This window comes from Xiphophorus couchianus, chromosome 8 (genome assembly GCF_001444195.1).
Source record: "Xiphophorus couchianus chromosome 8, X_couchianus-1.0, whole genome shotgun sequence".
Classification (NCBI taxonomy): domain Eukaryota; kingdom Metazoa; phylum Chordata; class Actinopteri; order Cyprinodontiformes; family Poeciliidae; genus Xiphophorus; species Xiphophorus couchianus.
In genome coordinates, this window is record NC_040235.1 from 3,337,272 (window position 1) to 3,348,338 (window position 11,067).

The 11,067-nt window shown below is 39.8% G+C and overlaps 1 long non-coding RNA gene across 1 annotated transcript in view; it reads left to right on the top strand.

The window, feature by feature from the left end:
• The first annotated feature begins 1,816 nt into the window (after nt 1-1,816).
• The window catches only part of LOC114149676 (uncharacterized), a 13,811-nt gene continuing 4,560 nt past the window's right edge, over nt 1,817-11,067 (top strand). Inside the window, exon 1 of the long non-coding RNA XR_003596556.1 lies at nt 1,817-1,830. This is a non-coding gene — a long non-coding RNA (uncharacterized LOC114149676). The remainder of the gene's footprint in view (nt 1,831-11,067) is intronic.

Genomic DNA, 11,067 nt, shown 5'->3' on the forward strand with positions numbered 1-11,067 from the left:
AGCGGAGCTTACAAGTTTCACCAACACAGACATTGTCATTCTGAAATTCATCAATCGGACATGAAGCAAAACAAACCAAGAGACAATAGAAACATCAGGCTGCTGGTCATTAATGATGACACAACACAAATTCAAAGCAGTTCAGAACAGCGGATAGCAATCGGATCATTTTGACACTTTATCAGTTTTAACTCAGAGCCCTGAAACAACATTAACATAGCACAATTACAAATTACAAAAACGCTACAACATTAACAAAATGGAAGAGGTTTGTCCCAGTGTGAGACCTGAGAAATCGCTGATGGACAATAGGCATTAATACGTAAATACGCTGAGTCCTACTTACGTCACCGCCATCTTGAAAGTGGCAGTGGAGAGAAAGTGCTGCATGGACTAGTTTCAACCGTTTTATAGTACAAAGTGGACCCACCTCCTTTACCTTTCACAGGTAAGAATTAAAGATAATAATATAAATTTACAAGCAGAATTCTTGACTTTGTGGCCGGTACTGTGCATTTCTGTGGTGGAACAAACTTCCAACTTTTGTTTTTGCTCTCTGACGTTAACTTCTGATTTCAGCTCAAAGTTTCATCTCTCTGCTGTTTGAAGGTTAATTTACAAGATTAATAAATTATTGATGAACTAAAATCAAATACGACAAACAGCTGATGTTTCTTTTCTTCTCTGGACAAACTGCTTCAATCATTTTATTTCATGGTGTCAAACTCTGGTCTCCACCATTAAAGTTAGAAACAACAATTTCATGTTGCTTACATTTAAAATGAAAAATTATTTTTAATATTTAGTCTTAGATTCAGCCGGATTATTAAGTAGTTAATTTATGATGAAACATATAATACACTTATAGAGTTTATAATTAACTAACTAAAATACTTCCTGTTCAGGTTGAATCAGTGAATGTAAATGTTGCTCCATGTCTCCATCTAGTGGACTGATAGTAGAAGTGCAGCAGCTGATGGCAGCTTCCTCTGCCTCTCTGCTGTCTGACTGCATTCACCTGACACTGATATGAAGCAGAGAAGAAGAGCCAATCAGAGGAGGAGCAGCTGATCTTTTTCCAGCTCTAATGATGTAAAGGATGATCAGAGTTGATGTGCAGATGAATGATGTGTGTTTCCTCTGCAGGTGAAGGTAGAAAGTGTGTGTGAGCTGATGTGAATTCAGCAGCATGGATCAGTGTGAGGACAGAGAGGAGGGAGTCCCTCCCTCTAAAACCACTCTGTGTGGGGAAGATGAGAGCCAGAGCAAAGGTCAGAGGTGAGGTCACCATCTCTAACTGTCCACAGCCCTTTTCACACAGCGTTCACTATATCAGGCCAGAACAGACGTGATGATGAAGCTGCTGCTGCTCCTCTTTGCTGCTTCATCCAGACTGAACAGATTAAGTTTTAATCATCATGTTTCTGTCAGGATCCATCAGAGACTCAAACCAGAACCAGAACCAGAACCCAGTTGTGTGTCCTTGAAGAGTGACAGGTCAAGTGATAAACGCATTGACTTTAAATCTCCTGGATCTCCACCATCAGAGAGGTGAGCTGTTTCTAACTGCTGTAACTGTTCAATATTTATCTGTCATTGTGGCCATGTGGACAATAACATTATCATGATATTACACAGAATTTCAGGTTATTTTATTTTTATATGTATTACATCAATGACATTGATGTCTCCAAGATAACATGGTACCATGGAGACAGTGAAGTCCAAATGTATAATTGGTACTGCAAAAAATTAGTGAAATAATTTCTTTGTGATAATCAGGTCCATTAGATCTACAATCTTTACCCAGAGCTTCCCCAGGTCCATGTAGTTTAGAGTAATCTCAATATTTGATCTGATGTTTCCCTGAGATCCATTTAATCATCATTCAGGTAGTGACACTGCCCCCTACTGGCCAGTTATTGACACCATACATAAGCAATTACTGCTGATGAATAACAGGGAAAAAAATAAGCTGAATAAATTCACTTTACAATCAGGACAAATTTGCATAAACTATTATATTTCTATAACCATTTAGCCACAAACCACTTAATTGCATTTTCTTCTGTTTGGCATCAACTTAACCCTCCTGTTATGTTGCAGGTCAAATTGACCCGTTTTAAAGTTTTGTTTGTTTTTTTTAATAGTTGGAAGTATTTTCTTGCATGAAATTGTTTCTATTTGTCTTAATAGGTGCATAATAGGTAATATTAACTGAAAATGTATTCATTTTACACATTGCAACCCCGGCTGCGTTACTTTTTACATAAATAGTGTTTGGGTCAATTTGACCTGGCAGTCAAGTTAAAGTGCAAAAAAAGATTAAAAAATGTCCAATTGTCCAATATCCACATACATACATGCACACACACATAAGCTTCTCACTATTCTTTTAACTTCACTAGGAAACTGAGCCAACCATGAGAAACAACTCATTTAAAGTTTAACTCACTTTCACACAAACACAAAGAGCCTAGCATAAATGTTTGGCTGTTGAACTGGACCGTTCAAGCTAATTTTCTATTAGCAGCTTTACAAATCTTTTACATTAAATTTACATTACCAAGGTACATTAAGACAAACTTTTATCTTGGATTTTTTTCTATTCTTCCTGTTTCTTTTCTCTCTCCCTGAAGGATAAGTCATTTTTGAGACATTGTTTTGCTAACTTAACTTCTGGACCAAAGCTTTGGACGTTTGGATGCTCACTGCACGGCAGCTCATGTTACCGGCGAAGCATGTGGTACTTACTGTGGCCACCATTGGGCCCCAAGAGCAATATATTTGTTTTCTTTTTATCAATAAAATAATGATTTCTACATACATTATCAAATATATATACTGTAAAAAACAAATCACTTCAAAGTGAAATTGTGTGTTTTTGATGTTATGATGACAGAAATTATTACTAAAAATATATATATAAATATATCAGTTCCACTGAGGGAGACCCCTTAGTGGTGTTGGGGCCCTAAGCAGCTGCTTAGTTTGCTTATGCATTGGGCTGGCCCTGACTGTATGCAAGCGGTTTAGCTTGAAAAGCTAGCTGAAAAGTTCCTTTGTTAGTAATTCTATCACCAGGAGAAATTACAAGTTTTTTGTAGTATGTTTAATGTCTGCTAAAAAGTTATTTTTGAAAGGTATTATTAATCTGACAAGCCACATCAGGAATTATGTCCTAATTTATTGATACAGATTGTATGGCATTCACATGGACGTTTTGGCTTTATTCTTGGCACAGAAAAGGAAAAGATTTTCCAGTAACTGTGGGTGCATTAGCGCCTCCCACTCCTCCTTGTCCCCACCAACTTGCATGATAAAGTTACACCGTTGTGTGTGTGTGTGTGGTGGGGGGGGGGGGGGGTGTATGTATGTAAGTAGGTATGTATGTAGGGGTGTGTGTGTCTGTGTGTATGTATGTGATTAATTGTCTTAAAAATATTGCGAGAAATGATAATATTATTTGAAGACCATTTTAATCTGCTATGTAATGATAATGACATAATGAGGCATCCTGCCAAAAATAATTAATATTACTTTATTACTTTATTTTCAAAACAACACTTAATACTGGAACTGGTAAACAAAATGAACAAAACAACCAAAAATAAAATGGACTCTCAGTCTGCGTTAACAAAAAAAAATGCTCTTGAATAAAAATTAAACACAACATAAAACCAAAGTGGAAATAAAAAACTACATTCAACCAAGAGCACAGATTATGAAGTATGTATACTATATTGTCCTTGATAATTATAAGATAAGATAGATAAGATAAATCTTTTATTGTCATTGTCACAAGGACAACGAAATTCAAAGGGTGCCATCAGTCGGTGCATATGCCCAAAAACAAACAATAACTGTCTCACAATTCACAACGCAAGAATCAACAAACAACTGGCAAAAAAAAAAAGTAAGAATAGCCACATTCTCACATACATCATTATGATGATTAATGGTTGTTTTTGATTGCATTTAGTTTTGTTATTGCTATCGGGTAGAAAACTGTCTCTGAGACGGTTGGTTCTGGTTCTGGTTGCTCTGTATCTTCTGCCTGAAGGCAGCAGTGTGAACAGAGAAGGTCCGGGGTGAGAAGTGTCCTTTGTGATGTGTTGTGCTTTTCTTAGACAGCGGGTCGCTGTGCAGGTCCTCCAGTGAGGGGAGAGGGCAGCCAATGATTTTTTGGGCTGTATTCACAACCCTTTGGGGAGCTTTCCTTTGAGCCGTAGTGCTGCTGTTATACCATATGCAGATACAGTAGGTCAGTATGCTCTCTATGGAGCACTTGTAGAAGGACACCAGCAGCTTCTCCTTGATGCTGTTCCTCCTGAGAACCCTCAGGAAGTTCAGTTATTAGATTTAGATAGAGTAGATGGACATATCCGACTACCTGATGCAGTAGTTCACTCCTCCCTTACACTAAGGAAATGAGGAAGGGAGGAGTCAGTGAAAAGCACAGGAGTTGAGCCTTTTTTCATCCAGAGTCATCAATAGAAAGAGGAAAAGGCAGGAAGAAACGATAAAGGTGATGAATTAAATGAGGTTGATCATTTTCATTTATCATTCGATTAATTGATTTATTGTTTATTGTGACAGGGCTTTGTATGTATATCTGTGTATGTGTGTGTGTATCTGACAACAGTTAAATAATTCCATCATAGGATTGCATTGTAAACCTGAAAACATTCAAAAATCAGCATAAAGCTTAAATCGCAATCATTGAAAAATCTTAAAAAATATCAAAATCCAAATCATTTGAAGACAGAAAACGAAAATTTTTCTTGAATTTTGTGGACTTTTGAAGATTTTATGGGGCTAAACTTTGCATAAAAGCTAAAATATTTCAAAAAGTACAGTAGTAAAATTTAGCAAAAGATATAGCACAGTTCTGCAGAAGGAGCCGAACATTTTGATAGATACATTGAAAAAAATAGTTAAAGTTTGCAGAAGTAAAGACCAAAAATCATCAACAGGATCTTAATAATGCATTCTCACTGATAGAAGAACATCAGTGAATAAAACAGGTCTGTTTAGATCCACATTCTTTACCCAGTGCATATCCGGGTCCATCTAGTAAACAGAAATATCAATATCTGATCTGATGTTTTACTGAGATCAATTTAATCATCATTCTTATAGTGATACTCCCCCCTACTGGCCAGATATTGAGACCATAAGTAAAATAATACTGCTAGTGAATTACAGGAAACAAAATATTTAACCAGAATTAACATACATTTCTGCTATAACCTCTAAAATATATGTAAAGAATAACAAATAAGGACATAGATATATTAAGTATTATACTGACATGAGACTTGAAGCACAAATATTTAAATGTGTTTTATCCTTTTCTCCATCAAACTATTTCTTCCAGATGAAACAGACTCATTTATTTAGTTAAGATTAATATTAACACACAAACATGAAGGCAGAAGTGAATTTCTTTTCTAGGTTGATATTTGGATTGTTCTTTAAATCTGACAGATTAATACTGAAGAAAAAAAGTTTTAAATTTAATTTCATGATTTCAGGTTCAACTCTGAGCTTCAAACATTATCCAACATGGTGGATTATCTCATGTGGATCTCATCCAGAACCAGATGGTTTATAATTGACCATCTGGTTCTGAATGAAGCTCCATCAGATTCTCCTCTCAGTCATTTCAAATCAACATGTTTGTTTCAGAATCAGATCTTTCTGCTCTTTAAACAAGGCTGGACATTATTCAGGAGGATCAATGATCAGGAACATGTTGGAGGATTGGACCGGTTCTGATGGGAATAATTTAAAACATCTGGTTGATGATCTGTTTGTGGAGTAGATTAAAAAAATAATCTACTCCACAGAAGATTCTTAACATGAGTTTTTCTATCAGGATCCATCAGAGACTCAAACCAGAACCAGAGTCCAGCTGTGTGTCCATGAAGAGCAACAGGTCAAATGATAAACACATTGACTTTAAATCTCCTGGATCTCCACCATCAGAGAGGTGAGATGTTTCTAACTGCTGTAACTGTACGAACTGTTCAGTCTAAAAAGTTTTTATTTCAAATGTGTTTGTTGTGAGCTCAGCTCATTTCCCAGCATTTCTATGTTCATATGTGAAATCAGGGGCTCATCTACATACTTTCTGAGGTGTATGCAAACATGTTATCGGCGCATAGGCGCCGGAACAATGGGGACCAGAGGGCCATTGGCCCCACACTTTACAACCCTGGCTGCCCGTCGGCTGGTCCCACAGACATTTACACAGGCGGGCAAATCACTCGGGCAATCCGTGACTGACATGAGTCTGTGTTTATATACAGACAGAGGTACAGACTAAACCTACAGCACTGAGATCTGGACCAAATTTAAGGCTCCAGATCATAACAGTCACCCAAAGGTTTACACACATGCGGCAGCTTTGGGTCGGGTTGGGATCGTGAAACCGGCCTCACATCTGAAAAAAGGCTTGAACTTTGATCAATTCTGCCTAAAAATTAAATGAGATTTCTGTATTTGTCACCATATATAGCACTGTGACAATGTTTTCTTTCTAATGGCATTGGGGGTGACAAAAAATAAAAAGAACATCAGGCCATGTCCGTTTACGGGTCCGGACCCAAATGCTCCCCCACACTTTGCGTAGAGCAGATCATTTTTGCTCAGGTTGAAAATAATAGCATTATTCTTTTTTTCTTCTTTGCTCTTCCAAAAGCCAATCAGCCATCAGTAGCCCATAAATATCAATTTGGAACAAACTTCCAGAAAACTGTAAAACAGCTGAAACACTGACTTCTTTTAAATCTCAACTAAAACCCACCTGTTTAGGATTGTATTTGAAATGTAATCAATTACAAATTATTGATGGAACCTGACTTAATGCTGTGTTTTGATTATTGATTCTATATTGCTTTGTGTTTCTGTGTTTGTAATGATTGTAAAGCACTTTGAAATGCCTTGCGGCTGAAATGTGCTATACAAATAAAATTTGATTGATTCATTGATTGATTTAATTAAAACAGAAAAGAATTTTTTTTTATTTTTTATTATCTAATAAAAATGTTGTTACTATTAACAACATTAGGAGTAATAAAAAAGTTATATTGTGTCAAAACATCTTGTAGGTAGCGAGTCTGTGTGAGTCTGTGGGGGTGAATACGCCAAAGCCTAAATGTTATTGATCAGTTTACTTTTGTAAATTGGCAACTTGGCTCTTTTTCTGTAAGCTAAAAATGAATGAGTGGAGTTTGAATCCTCCCGTAGTTCTAAGAGCGGTCGTTTGGATCCTGCCAGAGCTTTTTACTGTGTGCACAGTTCTGGCGGTTTGCTGGTTTATGAGCTTTTTGTGTGTGTGTGTGGTTTGGTGGTGAACTGAAGAGCTGACGGGTCACCCGGTTGGACAACTGTTTCACCGGGTGCTGGTGCATTCATACCAATGATGTAATGATGACAAAACCTTCATACAAACACAGTGTTTTAATACCGTCGATCTCTGTATTCAGCTGTTCTTAGGTCGGTTTGCAGGTATTTATCCCCTTTTACATTTTTCCAGACTCCTTTTCGGAAAATGAAATAAAGTCCATTCGCCATCTAAATGCTCTGTGTAAAGCTGCCTTCTGCATGTTCCCCACCGACAACTTATTTTCCACCAGATCACTATGACTGCAGCGCATGTAGACCCAAAAACATTGTCCTCCAGTTAAGGGATGTTTACTGTTTACTTTGGACAAACCCACTGAATTTATTGACACGTGCCCATCATATCAATTGAACAAGTGTGCGCGCCTGACATTCAAAGTGCGTAACAGAGGTGACGAAACACCCATAGCTCCCCCACCTCAAAATGAATCCGGCGCCACTGCTTCGGCGACTCCCCACACCACCCCCCACTATGACATAAACTTGTACAACTCATCTTTAATAACGTATCAATAATAATAAAAGTACATATATGTGAATAAATTGCTGCCTACAGTGCAATTAAAAAAGAATGAAACAAAAGACAGGGCAATATTTCATCATTTAATATATAAGTGAGCCAAAGAGCCACTTCTGTTAGCCTGTGTCTAGAACCGCCTATGGGCTGCATGTTTTCTTTCATTCTTATAGCTTGATAGGAAGTCTATCCAATCTGGTCACCCACATTAATACAATGGTGAAATAATATTGACCACAAAACACTATATTTATAAGAAATATCAATGATTTTTCCTACACAATCCTAATAAAACGGTTTCACTTCACAATATTTATTAATTTATTTATTAATCTATTAATCTATTTGTATGATTTGTTCTTTAAATTGCCAATTTATATTATTTTTCGGTCTCAGGAATGATTGAGGGATGAAGAGACTGATGTCTGGTTCTTTAGGTTATGATGGGTATGCGGTTGTTCCTCTCCAATCCATTCTGTCTGATATCAAACAGTCCAGTGTACGCCACTGAATATCTCTGTGTTACAGGCCCTGCCTTTCCCTAGGGGGGGCGGGTGGGAGAGCAATGGATAGGAGCAGGAAGAAGAAGAGTGGAGTGTGTTAGCTTGAGAGACTCGAGCTGTGGAGTAGTTGTTGTTGCTCACCTTGCCAAGAGGAAGAAAGTTCTACAAGCTTTCATCTGCCTCTTCCTTGTTTTGCTGCCAGCAGAGCAGGACCTATGAGCTTGTTACCAGCAAACAAGCCAAAGTAGACACCAGCCTGTTCTGGACTTACTTAGGTAACACTGGGGGCTCGCTCCGGGATCACTCTGCTAGAAAAAAAAAGAACAAAAGAAACGGGGTGGGGAATGGCAAGAAATGGATGAAGCAAGCTGAAAGAACTTTGTGGGAGTTCCCAAGATGGCTGTGACTGGCGCCAATGCTGCTGCCGAAGTATCAACGCACTTGGAGGGAAGGAGCCAAAGAGTAAGCTTAAACCCCTTCCTGATGGATATAGAAGAGACCCGACAGGACAATGCGGGTTTGTGTGATGAAATGGAGTAGCGTGGTGATGATCAGCGGGTGACGAGTATGGAATTAATTCCAGCCGCGAGCGAAGCTGCTGATTACGCTCTACCATGGCCGCTTACCCCGCCGCCATCAGAACATTACAACCCCTTTAACAAACTGCGGTGAGACTTTAGCCCATTTCTATCCAAGTCATGGTGGCGCTGGAAACGTAGCATCCACGCCTCATGTGACGACATGTTATATGGATAATAAGGCTGATAGCCGAGGTGTACGTGCTGTTGACAGATTTCCTCTTTCCCCGCTTACTGCACCGAACTGGGAACGCTGTGTAGCTTCATCTCTGACCAACACGGTACCACTTATTCATCAGTCAGAGGGGTTTGGCCACACACTACAAATTTGTCCACCTGCACGACTGGATTTCCCTCACATGCGCGGAGGCTCCATACATCATGTTGTAGCACCATTTGGCAGAGTAGAGAACAACCACAGATTTTGTATTTCACCCCAGCTGCAAAATACAGTCTGTGATCAGCACTCCGGTTCCTTTAATCTTGTGCATGGATTGAATGACATAGGCAGCAGTGAGTGTCAAACATGTAATGAGAAGATTCCAATACTGCGGCCAGGCCATTTTGATGGAACAGGTTCATGGAAAGGCTTCTTTTACCAGTTTGAATGCTGTGCTAAGGCTAATCACTGGACTGAAAAGACGGAAGCTGTCCAGTTAAGGTTCTGCCTCACTGGTCCGGCTGGAGCCATTGTCCATAAGAATCCCAGATCAGCTGATTGGAGCTATCGGCAGATTGTTGAGGAGGTCGAAGCTGCTTACGGACCTTGTTCGGAACATGCTGCAGCTATTGGCATCAAACTGAAGCAAAGAGTCAAGAAAACTGGAGAAGCTCTACATGTACTAAGAGATGGCATCTATGAAAAGGTCTCTGTTGTTTATGCCAACTGTACAGAGAGGGAGCAAGATCACATCAGTGTGGAGATTTTCTTTAATGCTCTAGCAGACCCTGATCTGATCCAAAAACTGTTAGGAGCGACCGTGCACCCTTGCATTGGATAATGGAATAGCCCAAAGATATGAAGCGACAAGGATGGCTGCCCGTGCGGTCACACAATTGATGCAGCCCACCACACACAACTTGACATCTCAGGGGGCCAGGTTACCAATGGTGCATGAGGGCTGCGACCTGTCCCAGTGGGAGCCATCCGAGAAACATCGACAGCAATCCATCTCAAGTAAGAACAAACAATTAAGAATGCGTACCCACTGCCTCTGATTCAAGAGTCTCTGGACACCCTCTCCACTGTGAAGTTCTTCATCACACTCAACCTAACATCTGGATACTGGCAAGTGGAAATGACACCTCAGGCAAGAAGAACCGCTGCATTCTGCACACGTAAAGGGCTTTTTGAATGGAACGTGATGCCTTTTGGACTGTGTAATGCTCCAGCCACTTTCCAAAGGCTCATGGACCGTGTCCTGACAGGGTTGCAATGGGAGACCTGTTTGGTCTATCTCGATGACATTATAGTTCTAGGACAAAACACTGGTCAGATGTTGGAATGACTGGAGCATGTGTTCACCAGGCTGCGTGCAGCTAAGCTCAAGCTCAAACCCTCCAAATGCTGCCTGTTTTGGGATCAAGTAATTTTTCTAGGCCACAAAGTTTCGGCTGAATTTGTTGCCACAGACCCCCAGAAGATTCAGCAGATACAGGAGTGGCCCATGCCTCAAAACGTGGGGGAGGTGCGGCAGTTTATGGGGCTGGTTTCATATTATCGCAGTTATGTGGAAAATTTTGCCACCATTGCCAAGCCACTCCACGAGCTCACCAAAAAGTATGCACGTTTTACTGGACAACTCAATGCCAGGAGGCTTTTGAAGAACTCAGACGACGCCTAACATCAGTGCCTGTCCTCGGCTACCCTCTGGATAGCGGTGAGTTGCTCCTTGATGGTGATGCCAGTGACTGTGGTATTGGTGCTGCTCTCTCTCAAATACAGGAGGGGGAGGAGAGAGTCCTGGCATATGGCAGCAGATATCTGTCGGCTACCAAGAAGAACTACTGCACCACCAGACAGGAACTCTTAGCTGTGGTGTTCACCTCACACTTCAGA